This window comes from Anolis carolinensis, chromosome 1 (genome assembly GCF_035594765.1).
Source record: "Anolis carolinensis isolate JA03-04 chromosome 1, rAnoCar3.1.pri, whole genome shotgun sequence".
NCBI lineage: Eukaryota > Metazoa > Chordata > Lepidosauria > Squamata > Dactyloidae > Anolis > Anolis carolinensis.
The window spans coordinates 368,073,851-368,097,235 of record NC_085841.1 but is presented as its reverse complement, the minus strand read 5'-3'; the positions used below and the strand labels follow the sequence as shown (position 1 = coordinate 368,097,235).

Below are 23,385 nucleotides of genomic sequence, written 5' to 3'. Positions count from 1 at the left end.
GCAGATCCCAAGGCACTGTAAGAAGAATGGCTACAGAATCCTAGAATCCCAGATCTAAAACCCCTTTCATTACTGTTGGCCAGCTCCCCAACTTAATTATTTTGGATCCTGTCCTCTGGGGCATTAGCATTCCCTCCCAGGTTGGCCCCATCTGCAAACATGATCAGCCTGCCTTCTCTTTATTCCCTCACTGTCCAAGTCCTGGTGGTGCAATGGGTCAAACCCTTGTGCTGACAGGACTGCTGACTTGAAGGTTGAGATGCTGAGTGTGGAAGAGACATGAGAGAAGCCTCCCACAAGGATGGTAAGACATCAAAACATCCGGGCAACGACTCGTGGGCAACATCCTTGCAGACGGCCAATTCTCTCAGACCAGAAGTGACTTGCAGTTTCTCAAGTTGCTCCTGACATGAAAAAAGTATAATTGTTGTTCCCAAATGTGGGGGTCCCCATTGGCTTCATTTGGCTCCAAAGGGGACCATGGACCAACTTTGGGATCGCAGAGCTGTGCGGAGTTCATGAAATGCTGCCTTGTTAGTGGATTTTTATGGAGAACAACATGTTTTCTGTACTTCTCAGAAAGTGAGCTTCACAAATCTTAGAATCCCAGGGCTAAAACCCCTTTCATTACTTTTGACCAGCTCTCCAACTTATTATTTTGCATCCTGTCCTCTGGGGCATTAGCATTCCCTCCCAGGTTGGACCCATCTGCAAACATGATCATCCTGCCTTCTCTTTATTCCTTCATTGTCCAAGTCATGGATCAAGATGCTGAATAGCTGTAAAAGTCCTAGGACAGGACCCCACACATGTCTTCTGCCTTAAACAAGGAAGAGGAGAACATACCACTGTCTGCCATAGCTGCACTGCTGTTCCTGAATTGCAGAACTAATTATGTCCCCAAGTGTGGGTGTCCTCGTTGGCTTCATCTGGACTCTAAGGGGGGGGGGGGGCTGTGGATCAACTTTGGACTCACAGAGTTGTGTAGAGTTTACAAAATGCTGCTTTGATGGTGGATTTTGAGGGAGAACAACAAAGAACCTTCTCTTGTGCGTCTCAAAAAATGCGCTTCAGAAGTTGAGTCTGTGCATTCCCTGAACTCTTGCTGTCCAAATACATCTGCTGCTTTCTCAGAATCTAGTGGAGACTCCTTCTCGGGAAGTTTTGGGACAGAGGGCAAACGGCCATTTGTTGGGAGTAGTCAGATGGTGTCTTCCTGATATGGAATGTCATAGACAGAACACCACCAAATAGAGTACAACACAGTTTATTAAAGTTACAGAACTAAAAAAATGCCCGTAGAAAACAAAGGACTAGGCAAACACTTGTCTTCAGTGTGAAGAATAACAGAAACAGCTCCGTTTGAATTAAAACGGTTCGAAGGAATAAACTGGATTAAACAGGAGTTTAATCCGGACTAACTCAAAAGTGCTTACTTCAGCCTGGCAATTTAAACAAACAAAAGTTGGTAAACAAAGGTCAACATGAACACCAAAAGCTGGCAGCAGATTCCTTTCTGCTACCCAAAAGCTACAAGATGAGTAACTCAGGCTGTTACTCCTCCGTGCAACGAGCGAAATCCGGGTCCAGGCACATCAATCAGGATCACGGCGGTCAGCGGGGTCCCAGTCCGGTCCGAGGTCGAAAGCCAAGTGCGGGCATCTAGAGTTCCACGAGTTCCACCGATAGCCACAGAAGGGATAGTCCAAGGTCGTAGTCAGTCAGTCCAGTGTCAATCCAGAGTAGGTAATTAATGTCCGTCAAAAAGACGGCGGAGGTCCAAGCTATCAAAATTAAACACAAGTTGCACAGAAAAACCCCATACAGTTCCTCCCGCCGTCTATGCCCAGTGTCCTTGGTAAACTTAAGTATCCAGCAACGAATCACACCCGTCTTCAGGAAGTTCCCCAACAAGAGCCCAAGCGTTCGTCCAGATTACCTTGCCCAACGCAATTAGCCATTGATCCTAAACCCCATTTTATCCCAGCTCATAATTCCTCATCGCTGTCAGCTGCTATCCTAATTCCAGGTGCCTCATCATCATCATCCTCATCAGAGCTAAAACACCTTTGACTACGCCCCACAGCATCCCCAGCTGTGGATCCCGTTCCATCCCTCCAGCCCGTCCATGGGTCTGATCCTGCAACTCGCCAATCGCCTCCCATGCTATCATTGCCGGTGACACCCAAATCCTCCCTCACACGAGTCCATTCCATGTCATCCTCCTCTGAGCTAACCATCTCTTCCTCCATTCCCTCGGTAAAACCCTCAAATGAGTCTTCGTCTGTTGGTTCTGCAAATAAGTCCCGCAGCCGTTTCCTTTCTCGCTCCTCAAAAGAGTCTGACTCTCGAGGAGTCTTACGACCCCGTCTCCCAGTACCGGAGCCAGAAGGCTCAACCATAACATGGAATCTTGACCCCAATACTTTGAGGATTCTGCCTGGCAAGGAATGCTAATAGTAAAAAGGAAAAAAGGAAAAGTATGGTATATATTGTACTTTAAAGTAAGTTATAGTTCTATATTTCCTCAAGTGATATAATCACATATATTATGACTGTAATATCAATTTATATATTCCAACTGTACAGATAAGTACATATTTCAATGTCCAATTTTAACAAATACAATCTTGATAGTGTTCTCAAGGTTTGTAGTACTCTTCTTCAAATTCGATCATTCAAAGTAAATCAAAGTTCCATGTCAATAGTAAATCAAAGTTCCATATCAATAGCAACAAAGTTCCATGTCAATAGTAACGACTGGTCTCCCGGGTATGCATCCAGTTTCGGTGACCTTCTTCAGGTAGACCTTCTTCAGGTAATCCTGGAGTTCCCTCTGTTTGCTGCTCTGCTGTCTTATTTCTTTTCATAGAATTAAATGTAAATTGAGTCAAAATAATACAAACCATACTAGAAATAATACAAACCATACTAAAAATAGACATGTATAATACACCCCAATAATATCTAATATAGTATATAAATATCAGGATTCACAGCAAAAAGAACTTACATGTCCTTGGAGGTTCCTTACATGTAGTATTCTACCTCAGGTTGCGAGCATTCAGCAGTAGTTCTGTAAAGACTTAAGTATTTTTTTATCCCATTATAAGAAGCAGGTGAGATCTAGCCTATCGTTTAGGCCTTGTGGGGTTAAGGTCTTCAATTTGTGGATCCAAAAAGCCTCCCTGCAGAGGAGTAACTTCTTGATGTCAGTGTTAATTGGAGTCTGTAGTTTTTCTAAGGCAAGGTACTTAAGGTCGTTACAGGAATGAGTGTTGTCTTTAAAGTGTAAGTATAGTGTGGATTCTGTGTTTCCTTTTCTAATTCTTGATCTGTGTTCCTGTATTCTAATCCTTATGGCTCTGGTTGTCATGTCAACATATAATTTATTACAAGGACATGAGAGTACATAGATCACATTCTTAGATGAACAGGTGGTATAGTTTTTTAATTTAATTTTCATATTTAATGTGGGATGTATGAATTCTTTGACATTGTTTGTAAACTTACAGCAATCACAATGACCACATTTAAAGTTGCCGGTGGTTGGGTTTCGTGGAACTATACTGGATTTTCTAATATCTGAGTGGATCAAAATATCCCTGAAATTTCTAGATCTTTTATGTGCTATGATTGGTTTAGATTGACAACCAGGGATGTCCTGTAGTAAATGCCAGTGTTTAAAGATTATTTTTTGTATATTTGATGTCTGTGTGGTTAAGGTGAGGGGGCAAATAATTCTGTTGGATTGTGTTTTAGATTGGTATTTAAGCAATGTGTCCCTGTTAACTTGGTTTGTTTTTTCTAATGCTGTATTGAGAATTTTTTCTGGGTATCCTCTTATCTTAAGTTTGTTCTTAAAGGTGTGTGCTGCTGTCAAAAAATCTTTTGGTTTACTGTTATTACGTTTTAGTCGAAGCAATTGGGAATATGGTAAGTTTGATTTTAGAGAATGGTGATGGAAACTTTTGAAATGTAGGATTGAATTTTTGTCTGTTGGTTTAGTATAGTTAGTTAGTTACATATAAGCCATTTCCATCCTTGTGAACTACCACATCCAGAAAGTTAATATTGGTTGAACTTATAGTACTTGTAAATTTCATATTTGGATGGATGGTATTGATCCAGTCACTAAATGACTGTGCTTTCTCGTAAGAATTAAATATTGTGAATATGTCATCTAAAAATCTCCCATAATATAACATATCTGTTAGGTATGGGTTATGGATCTTATTGAATATGAATATTGTTTCCAAATGAGATACAAAAAGATTGGCCGCAGATGGCGCAAGCGAACTCCCCATAGCTGTCCCCCAAATTTGTAAATAATATGTAGAATCAAATCTAAAATAATTATTATCAAGAACAATGTCCAATAAGTCCACTAAAAAGTGTGTGGGTGGTATTTTTGATTCTCTGGAATCAAATAGATCCTGAATAATAGTTCTGATCCAAGGACATGTACATTGTTGAGGTATGTAGAGTGATTCTATTGTATTAATAAAATGAGTTGTTTTATTTCCATCTCTCAAGATGTGATGCTTGTGAGCTTTCTGCTCCAAAATTACAAGCATGTGCTCTGCAAAAGAGTTTTACACAACCAGGTCTCTTGTTTGAATTTTGAATCCTCCCTCCTTTTGCTGGTTGGCCAGAGAAAGAGACTGGCCAGGATCCATGCTAGGAATGGTCCAGAGTGGAGGCTTTAGAGCCATCTGGCCTCGGTCCAGCCTGGAAGAGTAGTTTAACCCAGTTCTATATTAAACAGATGTCAAGTTTGAAAAATAATAAAATGAGTACATTCCAGGCCTTTGTCCCTGACAAACAGGCCTTTCCAGGTAAACAAAGGATGGTCCATTGGGGTGGCTGCCTTTGCCTGGGGCCTATGTGTAATAGCTCTGTGCCCAAATTTATGCAGTTTGAACAGAAAGGGGAAAAATAACATTTAAGTGTAAGGAAAAGTAAAGATATAGCTTATACATTCTAGATTTGAGAAATGAGTGCAATATATATATAAATTATGCAGAAACTAAATATAGCAGTTGTTTTCTTGGTTTTAACTTGACTGCCAAGAGATGATGAGATGGTGCCTTTTCCAGACTTAGATTTGAGCCTTCAAAAGCAAAGCTCTGTGCATTGCATCATAGGGTCATAATGTTGCAAGGGATCCCCCACAAAGGCCATTTGGTCCACCATCTTCTACCAGACAGAAATGTTACTGAGCACTACTACCTTACCCTAATAAAAGAGGATTTGTAATTAGGGACCTGTAGTTTGCCAAGGACACCAGGCTGAAATGTCCAGCCATTCCCCAAGAAAAGCCCATCAGGACACTCCTCCCCACAAATCAGGCTCCCCGGTTAAATAGCCATGCTGCTTTTTCCGAGCTGAGCGTAATCGGCTGCAACGATTCCACCAAATCAGTAAGCTTTAAGGAGCCCCTAGTGGCGCAGTGGATTAAACCCTTCTGCTGGCAGGACTGATGACTTGAAGTTTGGGTTGCTGACCTGAAGGTTGCCAGTTCAAATCCAACTGCAGGAGAGCGCGGATGAGCTCCCTCTGTCAGCTCCAGCTCCCCATGCATGCAGGGACATGAGAGAAGCCTCCCACAAGGATGGTGAAAACATCAAAACATCCAGGCAATGTCCCTTGGGCAACGTCCTTGCAGACAGCCTATTATCTCACAGCAGAAGTGACTTGCAGTTTCTCAGGTCGCTCCTAACATGAAAAAAGTAAGCTTTAAAAAGCTTATGAAAGGGAATGCCTTTCTTTCCTCCTTCTCAGCTGCTTGTTGCTCGGAGTTGTGTCATTTGTTGTCCTTGCTTCTTTTCCCCCCATTTTTGATTCCATTTTTAACAGAACCCCCACTCTCCAAACACACACAAATAAAGTGCTTTCTTGCTAGTGTTGGGGAGGTTTTGGAAGGGCAGATGAAGGCAGGGAGGGAAGCCCAAGGAGGTGCCGGGGGAGGCAGCTTGCTTCTCTGTTGTTGTTCCGCTTCCCCATCCGCTTCGCTTCCTGCAAACCGTGTGTTTCCCTTTCTTCCCTTTTTCTGAAATGCAGGCGAAACCTTCCTTCTGGGGAAGCCCCTGCCTCTGTTTGCTTTGAAGGGTAAACACAGGGATCCCTTTGTGTTTAGTTTGGAGAAAAGAGGCTTGAGAGGTGAGGTGGCAGCGCCGCTGTCTTCAAATATTTGAGCTGAATCGCCCTGAAGACTCTTGATCTTCGCAAGGCTAAGCCGGGTCAGGCCTGGTTAATCCTCGGAAGAGAGACTCCCAGGAAAGACCAGGCGCCGGAGGCTGCATTGGCAAAAGGAGGCAATGGCAACAGGCCCCGGAGCCTCTTTTGCCCCATTCCCCTTGCCCTTTGATATTCAATTTTGAACATTTTAAACATTTGAAAGGGTGCCACGGAGAAGGCAGAGCACGCTCGTTTTCGGCTGCTCCAGAGACTAGAACACAAACACACATTGTTATCAACAGCCTACTTTTAGTAGCATTGCTCTTTAATTGTGCACATATATGTTTGCTTTTGTTAGTGACCTTTATGCCAACTTCCTCTTCCAATTTGGCAAGCTGCCTTGAACCTCTTGGAGGGAGAAATGCAGATACATAAACTGGGTCAGTCCATGCCAAAGAGATGCAGCCTGGTGCCCAGGGAAGCCCCACAACTGGGGCAGAGGGAGGGAAGGGGAGAAAACACTGCCTGATCCGTTTGGACCAAACCCTGAAATTTAGTGATGTGCATGGTATTTGTTTCACCTGTTTCATTCGTCTGTTCGCTTAGTACCGTCCATTCGGATGCACAAAAGGAAAGATGCCATTTTCTGATGAAACAAAAGGTGGCACAAAAGAGAAAGCTACACGGTCACCCTGCTTGCTTTCATTTTCCTTTCATTTCAGGCTGTGAAACAATATGCAGGTACTGACAGAGGGCTGCTTCCCCATGACAGCTGATGTGTGCCAAAGGGTGTTAATAATAATATTAATATTAATAACAATAGTTACTCTTGGACCCTAAGCTGGGTCTGAGAGAGGAACGCTTCCCCATGACAGCTGATGTGTGCCAAAGGGTGTTAATAATAATATTAATATTAATAACAATAGTTACTCTTGGACCCTAAGCTGGGTCTGAGAGAGGAACGCTTCCCCATGACAGCTGATGTGTGCCAAAGGGTGTTAATAATAATATTAATATTAATAACAATAGTTACTCTTGGACCCTAAGCTGGGTCTGAGAGAGGAACGCTTCCCCATGACAGCTGATGTGTGCCAAAGGGTGTTAATAATAATATTAATATTAATAACAATAGTTACTCTTGGACCCTAAGCTGAGTCTGGGAGAGGAACGCTTCCCCATGACAGCTGATATGTGCCAATGGGTATTAATAATAATATTAATAACAATAGTTACTCTGGGACCCTAAGCTGAGTCTGGGAGAGGAACGCTTCCCCATGACAGCTGATATGTGCCAATGGGTATTAATAATAATATTAATAACAATAGTTACTCTGGGACCCGAAGCTGAGTCTGGGAGAGGAACGCTTCCCCATGACAGCTGATATGTGCCAATGGGTATTAATAATAATATTAATAACAATAGTTACTCTTGGACCCTAAGCTGAGTCTGGGAGAGGAACGCTTCCCCATGACAGCTGATATGTGCCAATGGGTATTAATAATAATATTAATAACAATAGTTACTCTTGGACCCTAAGCTGAGTCTGAGAGAGGAACGCTTCCCCATGACAGCTGATATGTGCCAATGGGTATTAATAATAATATTAATAACAATAGTTACTCTGGGACCCTAAGCTGAGTCTGGGAGAGGAACGCTTCCCCATGACAGCTGATATGTGCCAATGGGTATTAATAATAATATTAATAACAATAGTTACTCTGGGACCCTAAGCTGGGTCTGAGAGAGGTTTGCTTCTCCATGACATTTGATGTGTGCCAAATAGGTGATGATGATAATAATAATAATAATAATAATAATAATAATAATAATAATGTGTTGTAGAAGGCTTTCATGGCCGGGATCACAGGGTTGTTGTATGTTTTCTGGGCTGCATGGCCATGTTGAAGAAGTATTCTCTCCTGACGTTTTGCCCACATCTATGGCAGGCATCCTCAGAGGTATGGCAGGCATACCTCACAACCTCTGAGGATGCCTGCCATAGACATGGGCAAAACTTCAGGAGATAATACTTCTGGAACATGGCCATACAGCCCGGAAAACACACAACGACCCGATGATGATGATGATGATGATGATGATGATGATGATGATGATGATGAAGATGACGACAACCCAATAATAATAATAATAATAACAACAACAACAGCAACAGCAGCAGCAGCAGTAACAACAACAACAATAACTACAACAACTCTGAGACCCTAAGCTGAGTCTGAGAGAAGGCTGCTTCCCCATGACAGCTGATGTATGCCTATGGGTGTTAATAATAATAATACTAATACTAATAATAACAATAGTACTTTGGGGAAGAAATAAATGTTTTAAAAATTAGTGGGCCAAAAAGATCGAAATGCCCTCCGTGTGTGGCAATATTTACCCCTCTAGCCAAAAACCGAGTGTGTGTGTGTGAGGGGGGGGGGGGGGACCTCAGAAGCCCTCCCATTGCCACCAATAGTCTGAAAATTTTCATTTTTTCGTAAGTGAGATGAAAATTCTATTCGTATAGGCAACCCGTTTTCGGAAACGGGTACAAATACAATACTGAAACAAAATGAATGAAACTATACAAAATAAACAGCAATTCCATACAAATGCACAGCACTACTGTGATTTAGGAAGAAGCCAAGAGGAGCATACATTATTTATTGCCAAAGGGGCCTCTGTGCCTTGCCGATTGCACGAAGGTACAAAGGGAAAAGTCAGTGAGAAGCCAACGTGTTCTTTTGACGGATGGAGAGAGGATTTCCTTCCTTTGTTGGAGGTGTCAGAGGCACCCGCTTTCTCTCTGTTCCCCAGACACCTATGCAGCCCGTTGCTTCCTGGAAAGCATTGTTTTGCTTTGCAATTTAATGTGTTCTGCAAACGATCCTCAAGCAGTGGAAGCCGGGCGCCCGGGAAGCAGGCCTCAGGGTCACTCAGCTGCATCTAATGATGGAGCTCCATGGAAGCTACCTGTCATCCAGATAAGTCTTTGCAAAGAGAAGGAAGCTTTAATCTAATTGCATGTTCACTCAGCAAGCCTTTCTGATCAGATCTGTGCCCCAAAATTTGGGGCAGTGAGCAGCCCCTAATTGAAGATCTGAGGGAGAAGGGAGAGAAAAGGGCGGGCCAAATTCACGTTGGCATTGCCCCTGTATCCTCTGCACGTTGCATTGAGATAACAGTTATTCACAAGATCCTAAGGGAGTCCATTGTATGCTCCTCACCTAGAAAGGCTTCCACAGTGTGATTCGGCGGCGAAAACACCAATGTGGTTCCAAGCTGCATCAATAGGAGTGTATTGTCTAGATCACTTGCAACCCCTTCACAGCCAAGAAATAGTTACGTGACTCCAGGTTACTTACTTAGGCGATCCCTCATTGTCCGAGTATGGTGGCCCTCCAGGTGTAGTGTCTTGATGGTGGGTACTGTTATAGTTCAGCCTCAGCCTGAAATTGGGCCCGTTCGGCCAGTAATTGTTCCTGCACCTGCTTTGCCAGGGGACTCTGGTTTTGGGCCTGAAATACAACCAGCTTTGCCAGAGTCTGTTCCAGTGGATTCTGGGACCAGAGACAGAATGGCTGCAAGCAGGCATTCTGAACAGCATTCTTCCCCACTGTCAAGGCCAGTTCACCAGCTGCCAGATGGGCATTCTAGTTTGGAGGAGAATGGTGTATTTGACAGAAGGGAGGCATTCACTCACAGAAGAAGGGAGTGCGAATGTTTACGAAGGAGTAAACGACTGCTTTTGAAGCACGCTAATGAGTAGTTTTCTCATGAGAGAAACAGTTTTCCCATGGAAGGAAGACCTTGGGTTTTCCTTAAATGCCTGGTCCTTTCTCTGCATGGCAAAGGTGTCAACTTTGCAATTCAAGAGAAAAAGATCTTTGCTCCATGTTCTTGTATGCCTTACAGCCGTGGATTTTGATTCAAGTTTCTCCCTTGTTCTGCCTTTGAATCCAGTTGAATACTCCTGTGACTTTGCCGTGTGGATTTCCAATACTTTGGATTATATTGGAGTGTGATCCTGAATTCTAGCCTTGCTTCCTGTGATTTCCAAATTGTTTCATGCCTTGGAATTGAATCCTGTCTGGACTATTCTTGATACTGCTCATGGGACTACGTTCAAAATGATTAAGGGTCTGGAGAACAAGCTCTATGAGGAGCGGCTTAAAGAGCTGGGCATGTTTAGCCTGCAGAAGAGAAGGCTGAGAGGAGACATGATAGCCATGTACAAATACATGAGGGGAAGTCCTAGGGAGGAGGGAGGGAGCTTCCTTTCTGCTGCCCTGCAGACTAGGACGCAATGGAACAATGGCTTCAAACTACAGGAAAGGAGATTCCACCTGAACATCAGGAAGAACTTCCTCACTGTGAGAAGGGCTGTTTGGCAGTGGAACTCTCTGCCCCGGAGGGAGTGTGGTGGAGGTTCCTTCTTTGGAAGCTTTTAAGCAGAGGCTGGGTGGCCATCCGTCGGGGGTGCTTTGAATGCGATTTCCTGCTTCTTAGCGGGGGGTTGGACTGGATGGCCCATGTGGTCTCTTCCAACTCTACTATTCTATGATTCTATGATTCTATGATTCTAGTTTGGACTGTAACATATGAGTAACTTTCTTGGACTCTTGCTTAAAGACTTTCAAGTACACTGCTCTTGTGGATTTAACCCATTTTATTGACTCTGAACTTATTTGCTTGTGCTTACTTATAATCTTTAATAAACAGCTTGATTGCTTATATTCTGGGCTCAAGTTGCCAATGCAGCCTAGGGGTGCAACAGTTACGTAGGTGACCGTGGAGTCCTATTTTTGAGCTAGATGTTCTGCCGCAGTGAAGACATCAGTTTCCAGACAGAAGGCAGTCCTGGTCAGGGTTGGCTTCACACACATTCTTCCTCTTGTCACATTTCTCCCTTTTACCCTCCATTCGTGCCTCTTTGAATTCCACTGCACTGCTGGTACATGACTCCAGGTATACAGGGTATATCAAACAGGTATTCAAATCAAACATTTACTGATAACCAAGCTGATTTACTGATAAAGATAGGCTGATTTTCCTTGTTATGCAGTACAGCTGAGTTATCTTCTTCAGAGTCCTCTGTAAAACATTGTGTCATTGTCTAAAACAGCCACTAGGTGGCGTTCAGGAAGCTTTTTCGGGATCCCAATGTCAAGCCCCTGGTGGTGGCGCAGTGTGTTAAAGCACTGAGCTGCTGAACTTGCAGACCGAAAGGTCCCAGGTTCAAATCCTGGGAGCGGAATGAGCGCCTGCTATTAGCCCGAGCTCCTGCCAACCTAGCAGTTCGAAAACATGCCAATGTGAGTAGATCGATAGGTACCGCTCCGGCGGGAAGGTAACGGCACTCCATGCAGTCATGCCAGCCACATGACCTTGGAGGTGTCTACGGACAATGCCGGCTCTTCGGCTTAGAAATGGAGATGAGCTCCAACCCCCCAGAGTCGGTCACGACTGGACTTAACGTCAGGGGAAAACCTTTACCCAATATCAAGCCAAGGGGTTTGGATCTCCAGTTCAAGAAGCAGTGACCCAAGTTCCCTTCCAACTTGATGATTCTGTGATTTAACGTAAGAAAGACTGTGAGAGAAACCATGGCTATAGAGAAGAGTTGGGTCTTATTCTCTGGATGTCTCCAAAGTGGTCAAAGATCAGGAAGAATATGAATCCCTCTGAGGAATGGATGAGGAAGCTGGGGACGTTTAGCTAGAAGATGAGAAAGCAGAGAGAAGGAAGCACGAGAGCCATGGTTTGGAAAGGAGATCAGACTGAGATGAGGGCAAGCTTGCTCTCTGTGGACACAATGGAGCCATGGAGTCAAATGGCAGAAAAAGAGCTTCCACCTGAACATTAGGAAGAACCTCTTGACAGTAAGAGCTGTCAGAAGAGGGATCTGCTTCTTCCTGGGAACCCAGGGGAGTCTCCTTCTCCAGAGGTCTTTAAGCAGAGGCTGGGTGGCCATCAGTCTGGAGGGCTTTGATGGTGTCCTCCTGCCTGGCAGAACTGGGCTGCACTGGGCGGCCTTGGGGGTCTCTTCCAATCTATGATTCTTTGACTCTGATTCCTTTGTCACCTTTCCAAAAATACAATGCAGAGAACAGACATGAGGAAATATTTATGAAATGCACCTCCTCACATTATCAATAATGCAGGTAGAGACTGGGTGAGAGCCATTCTGTCCAAGGGCATCCAAAAGGAATTTGTAAATCCAATGAAATGGTGTGCGTTGTATGTTATGAGCATGTGTTGTACCAATGATGTGTGCTGTACGTAGATAAGAATTCTTCTGGCGCAGCAGGAGAAATTACACCAGCATTTGTCCATTATTTCTAGTCCCAGAGGCTATAGTCAGGGCAGCTACCGATGAGACAAATAAGCAGGAAATTTCTTTCAGAGTTAATGCAGATTGCCACAGCACAATGCTATGGGATCCTGGGAGTTGTAGTTTGGTGAGGCCCCAGCACTCTTTGGCAGAGAAGGCTAAAGGCCATGTAAAACTACAACTCCCAGGATCCCATAGCATTGAGCAGTTAAAGTCAGCTACGGTGGCACAGAGGGTTAAACCTTTGTGCCGGCTGGACTGCTGACCTGAAGGTTGGGTTGCTGACCTGAAGGTTGCCGGTTCGATTCTGTGAGATGGGGTGAGCTCCCATCTGTCAGCTCTAGCTTGTGGGGACATGAGATAAGCCTCCCAGCTAACACATCCAGGCTATGTCCCCTGGGCAACGTCTCTGTAGACAGCCAATCCTCTCACACCAGAAGCAACTTGCAGTATGTTTTCAAGTTGCTTCTGACAGGATTAAAAAAACCAATTAAGGTGGTGTCACACTGCATTCATTCTAGATTGTAGATTAATCATCCCAAGCATCCAGGAAGAGAATTTCATCTAAATGTTCCATAGTTAATGGAGGAGATGTTTTCCGAACAAGACATTTGGCACCGAAGGCAGAAACAATATGGGATCTGCTCTAAAGAGGAATTGCAGATCAAAACACAGTAGGCATGTCTTTTTAACAATGTCTATTTAAAAAAATGAACACAAAACACAATCTATAAAATGAACAAAGCCTTCAAATCAGCATAACCATCACAAAGCACTATTGCTATTGAAATGTATGAATGATGAGAGGCAGTTCCATTGGGAAATATAGCTAGCTACCCACAAGGTCATCTCTGATTCTTTTACAGTAACCTTTCTATGAGGTTTCCTGGAAATTTCTCAGAATTGTACCTCACTCACCCTCACCCAGAGGAAACGAGCCTAATCCTCACACAATGGACTATAGGAATGCGGGGGGGGGGGGGGGCACAATGAATTTGCATCAGAATCTGTAGGTCCCCTTTGTCTGTTTACTAGTTATAATCTGGGCTAGCCTGAGAACGCGCCTTTTCCCAGGTTTCTGTATCCCCTATGGAGAGACCCATTGACTCGAAAAACACCTTGGAGCACCCACTTGTTTTTCAAACCTAACCTCATTATCCACACCAAAGCTGAAGATATGGGGACCCATCCCAGCCCATCATCACCAGACACACCTCATTCCTTCTCAATTCTGCCCCTCTCTTTTGAGGATCAATAAATGGACTGATGTTTCAAATGCTCCAATGACAGTTTATTGACACACAAAGAGCCATCTATTGATGATGTTGGACAGAGTCCGGAGCCACTCAGAGAGTGGATCCTAGCTGAATCTATATATATAAAAGTGTCAGCTCACCACAGCCGCTCCTGAATGAACACGCGAGACTCTCTGTGATATCACCAGAAACTTTTACTGTAGGAAACATGAACATCAAAAAAGCCAAGAATGGGAGGCTCCGGCCAACCATCCTTTATATACCCTCCCCCTCATTTGAAAAGTCTCTTCCCGCTCAGCAAAACCCCGCGCAAATTCCCCGCCAAGTCCAGCAGCCGTTTCTTCTCCGAGTCCTGAGCCGCAGGTGTCTTATCAATGTCAGTGACCCTGAAACTCAGAGCCACATCCAGGCTCTAGTAGCAGGGTTCTGACATGGCGTCCTCCTCCCCTTCGTCCTGGAAGGAAAAGATTACACACAACTATTGTTCTCCGCTGTCCAGAGTTCCTTTATACTTTTTTAACAGGCTGCAATGGAATACCGGGTGTACCTTTCCTAGGTCCTTGGGTAGCCTCAGCTCATAGGTCACTTCGTTTATTCTTTTTGCTACCCTGAACGGCCCTATATAGCGTGGAGCCAATTTTTTAGATGGGAACCCCAATTTCAGGTTTTTTGTGCTCAGCCAAACCAGATCCCCTTCGCCCAATTTGTCCCCCTCTCGGCGCCTACGATCTGCAAAGAGCTTGTACTTCTTTTGTGTTTCCCGCAATGCCTCCACCACGGTCTGCCACCCTTGCTTAATTTTGGCCGGCCATTCCTTGTCGGTCTGGCCCTCTCCTTCCTTCCACTCGGGTAGCCTGGGGAAAGGTGCCACCTCCTGTCCGTATACTATTTCGAATGGGGCACGACCTGTGGCCGAATGTACGGCCCCGTTAAAAGCCATCTCAGCAAACGGAAGAAGGTCCGCCCAATCATCCTGTCTATAATTGGTGTACATCCTCAAGAATTGGCACAGTGTTTGTTGGGTGCGTTCGACTCCCCCGTTGGTTGCGGGATGAAAAGCCGAGCTCAGGTTCCTTTCTGCTCCTAACAGCTGTAAGAATTTTCCCCAAAATTTTGCAGTAAATTGGACTCCCCGGTCGCTAATTATTTTGTCGGGACACCCATGTAGGCGATATACATGCTTCACATACAAATCAGCAAGTTTTTCAGCTGAGGGGAGTTTTGGCAGGGCCACAAAGTTTTGAGAATAGGTCCAATATTGTCCAAATGTATCTGTGGCCTCTGCTGGGGGGTAGTTCGCCTACAAAATCCATGGCCACGCATTCCCATGGCCTCATGGGCTCCACCACCTTCTGCAATAGCCCCTGGGGCTTCCCCGGTGGTGTTTTTCCCTCTGCACATAATTCACACTGCGTGACGTACCCCCTGGCGTCTTTCCTCATTCCGGGCCACCAGCATTGTTTGGCCAACAGTTTAATAGTCCTGGTGGGGCCTAGATGACCCGCACCCTTGTTATCGTGGCACTTCCTTAACATTTCTCGTCTTAAACATTCAGGAATATACAATTTCTTATTTACAAACACCAAATCCCCACACAATTCTCCCTTTTCTTTGTTAGTTTGTAACCATTTGTCCATTCCATACGCTCGCTTCAACTCTTCCTCCCATATTTCTCCTCCCCCCGTGGAAATGGCAGTACGTTTGTTTTCTTTGGCCGCTTGTGCTCGAGTTAGTACTGCCAGGCCCCACTGCTTATCTAGGAACAGGCTCCCTTCAGATTCCTGAATTCCTCCCCCATGCTGAGGCATCCGAGAGAGAGCGTCAGCGAGTATGTTATGTTTCCCCTGGAAGAATCTGAGTCTGAAATCAAAACGGCTGAAATATTGGGCCCATCTAATTTGCTTCGCTGATAGTTTACGAGGGGATCTTAGATACTGTAAATTTCTATGATCAGTCCACACCTCAAACGGTGTTCCACTTCCTTCCAGAAAGTGTCTCCAGCACTCTAGTGCTTTTAGAATCGCTAAGGCTTCTCTCTCCCAAATCGGCCAGTTTTTTTCTGTATCGCTAAACTTTTTTGACAGATAGCCACATGGCTTCAGGTTCCCCCCCTCGTCTTTCTGCAGCAGAACTGCCCCATATGCCCGGTCTGACGCATCGCAATGTAGTACAAAGGCCTTAGACATATCAGGGTGCTGTAGGACAGGTTCCTCAGTAAAACGCTTTTTAAGGGCTTCGAAAGCTTCCTGGCATTCTATTGTCCATGTCAGTTTGGCCCCTGGGGCCTTCACTTTGGCTGTTTCTCCCCTGCCTTTAGTTTTTAACAAATCCGTTAATGGCAAAGTGAGGCGCGCAAAGTCCTTGATAAATGTTCTATAGAAGTTTGCGAACCCTAGGAAGGATTGCAGCTGCTTCCGTGTTTTGGGGGCTTCCCACCCCCTCACGTCTTCCACCTTCGCAGGGTCCATCGCCACTCCCTGGGAGGAAATCCTATACCCCAGAAAGTCTATCTGGTCTTTATTGAACTCGCACTTGGCAAGCTTCGCATACAGTTTCGCTTCCCTCAACTTTTGTAGGACTTCCCTGACTAGTTCTACGTGTTGCTCCTTAGTTCGAGACATTATCAATATGTCATCTAAAAAAATAAAGACTCCCTTGTACAACAATGGATGCAATACTTCGTTGATTAATTGCATGAACGCGGCCCCTCCCCCGCACAAACCGAAGGGGAGCACACGATAATTGAATAATCCGAATGCGCAGGAGAAGGCCGTCTTCCACCTGTCCTCTGGTTTGATCTGCAATTTATGGTAGGCCTCAATTAAGTCCAATTTAGTGAATATCTGTCCTTCCGATAACTGGGCGATCAAGTCCTTCACTAAGGGTAGGGGGTATTTATTTACAGTACTGATTGCATTTAGGCCCCTGTAGTCAATGCAGAGCCTCAGCGTTTGGTCCTTTTTCCGCCTGAACAACACAGGCGCCCCTAGAGGGGAATTTGAAGGCTCTATGAAACCCCTTGCTAGGTTTTTATCAATGTATTTTCTCAGTTCCTCCTTTTCCCTAGCTGACATCGGGTATATTTTTGCCTTGGGAAGCTCTGCTCCTGGGACTAGCTCTATTTTCACTTCAACTCTCCGCTTCGGTGGGAAATTGTCTGCTTCCTTCTCATCAAACACGTCCACAAAATCCCGATACTCTGGGGGTAATTTATCTGCCAGTTCTGCTATTCTGATAGAGTCTTCCTCCCCCCTTTTCCCTGGCTCCCTCTCAACTTCCTGGCTCCCTTCTTCCAAATTCATCCTGAAGATCATGCTCTTATCCTCCCAGTTGATTTGCGGGTTGGCCTGCCCCAGCCACGGCATGCCTAGTATAACATTATAGCTGGCTATTTGTGATATCACAAATGACACCTTTCCTTCCCAACTCCCTATCTTACACTTTACATCTTCGGCACTGTACTTAGCTAACGATCCCGATGCTGTGGATCCGTCCAACTGCGAAAAAGCTATTGGGGATTCTAGGTTCGTTCTTTCGCATCCCAATCCCTCGGCTAATTCAGGGGAGATGATGTTCCTGGAACATCCACAATCCACAAATGCTTTGCAGGTTGCTTGTTTGCTGCCATTTTCAAGCTGAATGGGGACCACTATCATAGCTTTGTCCTGACTTACCAACCCCCCCGAGTGATGCCTCATCGGTGGTTCTTCCTCGGCGCGTTTTCCTGCCACGGCTCTTGGTTTGGGCTGGCCTCCGCCTTCCCCTTTTCTCTGCCAGCACTCGGCAGCCCTGTGGCCCAACCGGCCGCACACGAAGCAGCCACTCCTGCTGGCGCTCACGTTCCCTGTCGGCTCCGTTCTCCTCCCGGCTGGGGTTGATCCCTCCTTCCGGCTCCCCTCTTTCATCTGCGGCCGCTGCTGTAGCCCTCCTCGGTGCCTCCTCGCCTGGGCCAGCGATGTCTCGACGCGCCCCGCCAGCTGAATCCATCCGCGCAGTGTGTCAGGCTCATCACGATGCACCGCCCAGGAGAGGATCTCCCGCCTGAGACCCTCTTTGAAGAGTTCTATCTTTGTTACTGCAGACCATTCCGGCACCTTTTCGGCGAGGCATTGGAACTCCTCCGCATACTCAGATACCGACCTCTGCCCCTGGGAGACGGTCTTCAACTTCTCCCTCGCCCGGATCTGCTCCAGTGGATCTCGGAAACGGGTCTCCAGGGCCCCCATAAAGCGTCGGAGTGACCCCAGACATGGGTCGCGCCGCGCGTGCAGCTGAACGTACCAGCTGGCCGCTCCCCTCTTCAACACTGCACCAATGGCCCGTATCCGGCTGGATTCCGTTCTAAAAGTGTGAGCATTGTCCTCCATATAGCCCCTCACCGTGGTCAGGAAAAAATCCAGTTCAGAGGACTCTCCCCCAAACTCGATCCTTAGTTCCTCTCGTCTCGGTAGGGGTCCCTGTGGTGGCAATCCCCAATTCTCCGCCCGTCGCAAGCCCCCTTGCGGACCAGTGGGCCCCGCTGCTGCTTCTCTTGGCCCTGTGCCACGCCCGGCATTCGCCAGGGGCACCAGGGTCTCAGCTGGGAGCGTAGCTGGGATTCTCGGAGGTTTTTCCCCTTCGTCGTCACTCTCCTCCACCCGCGTCAGGCTTGTTTGGGTCTTGGGCCGGGCGCCGGGCTCCTTTCGCATTTCCCTTCCCTTCGGTGCTGGGAGGTCTGCAAAGCCCTGGCTGCTTCCCACGCTCACGTCCCACATTGAGCCAGCCCGAAGTTCCCTTCCTCTCTCTGGCTCCGCCAAAAACGCCAGGCGCTCCATCGCCCTCGACATCACTGCCAGGGTGGTCTCCATCGCCGACATCCTCTCCTCCAGAAACACCATCCTTTGTGGGCCTGGGGAAGGTGAACCTTCCTCTCCTCCGGTGCTGTCTCCCCGCACCACTCCACGCCTCTGGGTTACCCCATTTGGCTGGGCATAAGCGGTGGATGACGCCAGGGCCGCCAGCTGGTGGAACTCAGCGTCCGGCTCGGGAGTGGCCCTTTCCGACCTTCCTCCTCCTGCGCCCAAGAGCTCTTCATCCTCCACTTGCATGTTACACCTCACCGCTACAGCGGGATGGTGTCTATATTCTTGGCTTAGTGTCAGCTCACCACAGCCGCTCCTGAATGAACACGCGAGACTCTCTGTGATATCACCAGAAACTTTTACTGTAGGAAACATGAACATCAAAAAAGCCAAGAATGGGAGGCTCCGGCCAACCATCCTTTATATACCCTCCCCCTCATTTGAAAAGTCTCTTCCCGCTCAGCAAAACCCCGCGCAAATTCCCCGCCAAGTCCAGCAGCCGTTTCTTCTCCGAGTCCTGAGCCGCAGGTGTCTTATCAATGTCAGTGACCCTGAAACTCAGAGCCACATCCAGGCTCTAGTAGCAGGGTTCTGACATAAAAGAGTGATGGCATCATGGCGACCCACAAAACAACAAAACTACAGCCCCCCCCCCAACCTCGAAACTTGACGACACAACCCATCATCCACGGCTCTAGGTTGATACAACAAAAAGAAAAGAAAAATAAAGTCCTAATTAGAGAGAGAGGAATAATTGCTTTTATCCAATTGCTGCCAGTTAGAAGGCTAAGCTCCTCCAACTTGGTCTCCTAGCAACCCAATACAAATAATAAAAAACACTAAAAAATAACTAAAAATTATACAAAAAATAATAAAATATAATAAATAAAAAGATAACTTAGAATAAAATTAATTAAAAAATACAAATAACGTCAAATAAAAATTACACAACAATTTTTAACCAATACCACCACCACTTTGCCACAGCAACGCGTGGCCGGGCACAGCTAGTAGTTTCTAAACTAGTGAGGAGCCATTGCGGGTTTCTTGAATAGCTGTCAAATGAAATAGAAATGCTCTGTATCTGCTGTTGCAGTATGTCAGTTCTTTGGGGTACTTTCTCCACTGACATCCTTTATGGCCATTGAAAATAAACCTCTGCTTTTGCCTTCTACCCGTCTGTGTCTCATTCAACCTTCTGGGAAGTTAGGCACTCCGGGCTCCGAACCCACGATTTTAGCAGAACTAAAATCACATAACAACATTACTCCAATGTACAGGATATAATCTGGTCTCCAGGGTTCATGTCAAATTCAGTTAAGTGTCTCATCACATATAGGCTTGGGGCTTGTCTTGGTGGGCCTGTTGATTGATTGAATTGTGTTGTCCTTTTATGCTGCTGCATCACACACTAGGCAGGGAGCTAAGCGGATTTAATGCTGCCGGTGAGAGTCTTTGCCTTCCTTCCTCCGTGGGGTTTGTTCCCCTTGTTGGGGAAACATGTCACCGAACACCTCCCTTGCGCTCCTCTCTTTATCCTCCTGGCTGGGTTCCTTTCTCTCTGCGCAGGTTAATTAGTTCCCTCTCAAATGCATCCTTTCTTCTGTCACAGCAAACTCCTTAGCCTGCTTTTGGAGCAGCCTGCTGCTGAGTCTCTTGATTATTGTATCCAAGCAATAATTAATTTGTTGGGATGTCAGTTTCTCACGGAGAACATTCCCTTCAGTTAGGAAGTCATTTCAGGCCGACCGGTTCTGAAATGACTTCCTGGTTCTCTGGAATCATCTGCTCTGAATGACAGCTACCCGAAAGGACCTGGATACTTCTCTACTGTGGAGTGAATGCAGTTTGACCCCACTTGCACTGCCATGGCTCAATGCTATGGGGTTATGGAGTTGTAGTTTGGCAAGGCACTAGTTCCTTATCAAACTGCAGCTTCCAAGAATCCATGGCATTGAGCCATACCATTGGAAGAGATGCCAAACGGCACTCATTCTTCAGCTCTGATGAAGAAACTCTTTACAAGGGCTCTTCATGCCCACCCATTCTCCTCTTCTCCTTCATTTCTTCTGTCCAGCAATCATGAGCAATGGAAGGACAATGCAGGAGGGCAGAGGCTTTGGGGGCCAAGTTGTAGTAGCCTCTCTGCAGTGAGCCATGCAACAAAGCCTGAGCTGGGGATCCCAAGGTGAATCAATCACAGGGGCTTCTTAGAAAGAATAACTTGTTCCCTTCTTCTGAGTCTGAGAGAGTGTGACTTGCCATAACTCACCCATTGCGTTTCTATAACCAAGCAAGGATTTGAATCCTAGTTGCCAAAGTCATTGTTCGGTGTGCAAACCACAATGCCCTGCTAGATCAAAGATTCTAATAAATACATAAAAATACGACAAAGAAACCCAACCATAAAGCAGGGAAATAAACCAATTAGCAAAGATGTTGGAGGGTGGAGTGCAGGATGGAGCACATTTGTCCACTTCATCCTGGCACAAACAGGTCCAGGAACCCCCAGGAATGTTTCATGATGATGAATCCTTTAATCAAAAATGGGTGGCAATTCTCAATAAGTGCTCGCAGGATTTGATGCTCTTACTTATTGCACGCTCCAATGATGAAATTGCCAATGTAAGAACCCAAACTCAGGTTATATTGGAGAGACTCAACTCTGAGGACCAGTTTAAAACTGATTTGGACACCCTCACATGTAAACTTAAAGAATTTTCCCAACAACTTAGATCTTTCAAACTTAAAAAGTTTGAGCGGGATGAAAATGATTACAACAATAACAGAGTTTACCAGTGGCTATACTCTAAACGCCAATATTCTAAAAAACAAGTAAGGTTTAGTGAATATACTTCTGGAGAAGACACAGAATCCATGTCAGACAGTTCAGGACGTAGCATGGCCTCTACTAGGAGTGATAACATTCGGGTACCCAGACGTACGGGGCGTACTAGGAATAGACCCAATCGTTTTTTTCAAGAGGCTCCAAATGCCAAACGGAAGACCTAGTCGTGAATTTATCTAGAAGAGTTCTAACCCCTCAAGAGAGGGAGGTTGTCAACAAAGGTCTATCATTTGTCCCTAAACCTAAGTATAATCCATTTAGGATGCGAATAGAATTAGCTAGGTTATTTCGCACCATTAGATTAAGACATCATTTTGGAACCAAAATAAACCCTATTACCTCCACTTTCAAACCACGGAGTAATTTTTTTCCTACGACTGACCATATTGGCCTCAGAGTTTTTGAGAAGACAGTATCTGAAGAATTATGTTGTACAATTATAAAGCACAAAAGATCATACAGTACAAATTTTTCCAGTAAGGAATGGCACATCCTTCACAATTTAGCTAATGACAAAGATCTGGTTTGGAAGCCAGCTGATAAAGGTGGAGCCATAGTATTAATGAACCGCACTGATTATATGGATGAGATCCATAGACAATTATCTGTAAGAGAACATTATCTCAATATAGAACGGGACCCTACACACCATATCCAGTCAATTATAAGAACGGTGACATTGGAAGGGCTGGCACTTGGATATATATCAGAGGATGTATATAAATTTCTACATACACCATGGCCCAGAATCCCTGTACTATATACTCTACCCAAAATACATAAAAACATCAGACCGGTACCTGGCCGTCCTATTGTATCCGGATCGGGCTCAGTCTTAGAACCACTAGCTAAATTTGTGGACCACTATTTACAACCTTTTGTGAAACAGACTTCTTCCTATGTTAGAGATACAAAACATTTTATTAACATTATTGAATCCTTGGTGATCCCAACAGATGCAGTCCTGATGTCTGTAGATGTAATATCACTGTATACCAATATTCCGTTAGAGGAGGCACGATATATATGTGAATCAACCTTGAACAGGAGGCCTAATCACCACCCTCCCACCTTTTTTTTGTTGGATCTTCTTGATATTATTCTTGAAAAAAATTACTTCAAATTTGATGAAAAATACTATTTCCAAATACAAGGTGTAGCCATGGGCAGTCCTGTCGCGCCAGCGATAGCCAATTTATTCATGGATAATTTGGAGAATGAAACTATCTTGAATCACACAAAGAACCCTGTAGCGGACGGCATTATCAAATATTGTAGATTTATTGATGATATCTTTATCATTGTTAATTCACATCAGGAGGCAGTAACGTTATTATCCTGGATCAATACAATTCACCTCAAAATTAAATTTACAGGAAACATCAGTTCTACATCCTTGATTTTTCTAGATGTCGTGGTTACAAAGGAAAATGATCGATTGAAAGTGAGTAACCACCGAAAAACCACTGATAGAAACTCCTTGTTACATTACAACAGTTACCATCATTGGGCATTAAAAAATAATTTACCCTTTACACAGATGCTCAGGATTAAACGCAACTCCTCTACCCTACAGGACTTCAATCAGGAAATGGAAGAGACAAAAAGCAGGTTCAGAAATCGAGGTTACCCAGAGTCCATAATACAATCAGCCTACTCGAAGGTTGCCAGTATTCCTAGATCTAAACTCCTAGAGGACAAAATTAGACCAGGAGTAGACAGATTGATATGGCCACTCACACTTACAAGTTTGTCCAATCTAGCCATCAAAACTGTTAAAAAGTACTGGAACTTAATAAGAGACATCCCTGGATGTGATAGACCCCCTTTGGTAGCATATAAAAGAACAAGGAATATTGGGGATATATTGGTACATTCAAACATAACCAATAGGCCCCGGACTGTAAAATCTAATCTGGTGGGCA

General features: G+C 45.2%; 1 long non-coding RNA gene across 1 annotated transcript in view; it reads left to right on the top strand.

Annotated features, from left to right (window-relative positions):
- Positions 1-3,065: 3,065 nt before the first annotated feature.
- Positions 3,066-23,385, top strand: part of LOC134295638 (uncharacterized) — a 30,592-nt gene continuing 10,272 nt past the window's right edge. Inside the window, exon 1 of the long non-coding RNA XR_010002265.1 lies at positions 3,066-3,291. This is a non-coding gene — a long non-coding RNA (uncharacterized LOC134295638). The remainder of the gene's footprint in view (positions 3,292-23,385) is intronic.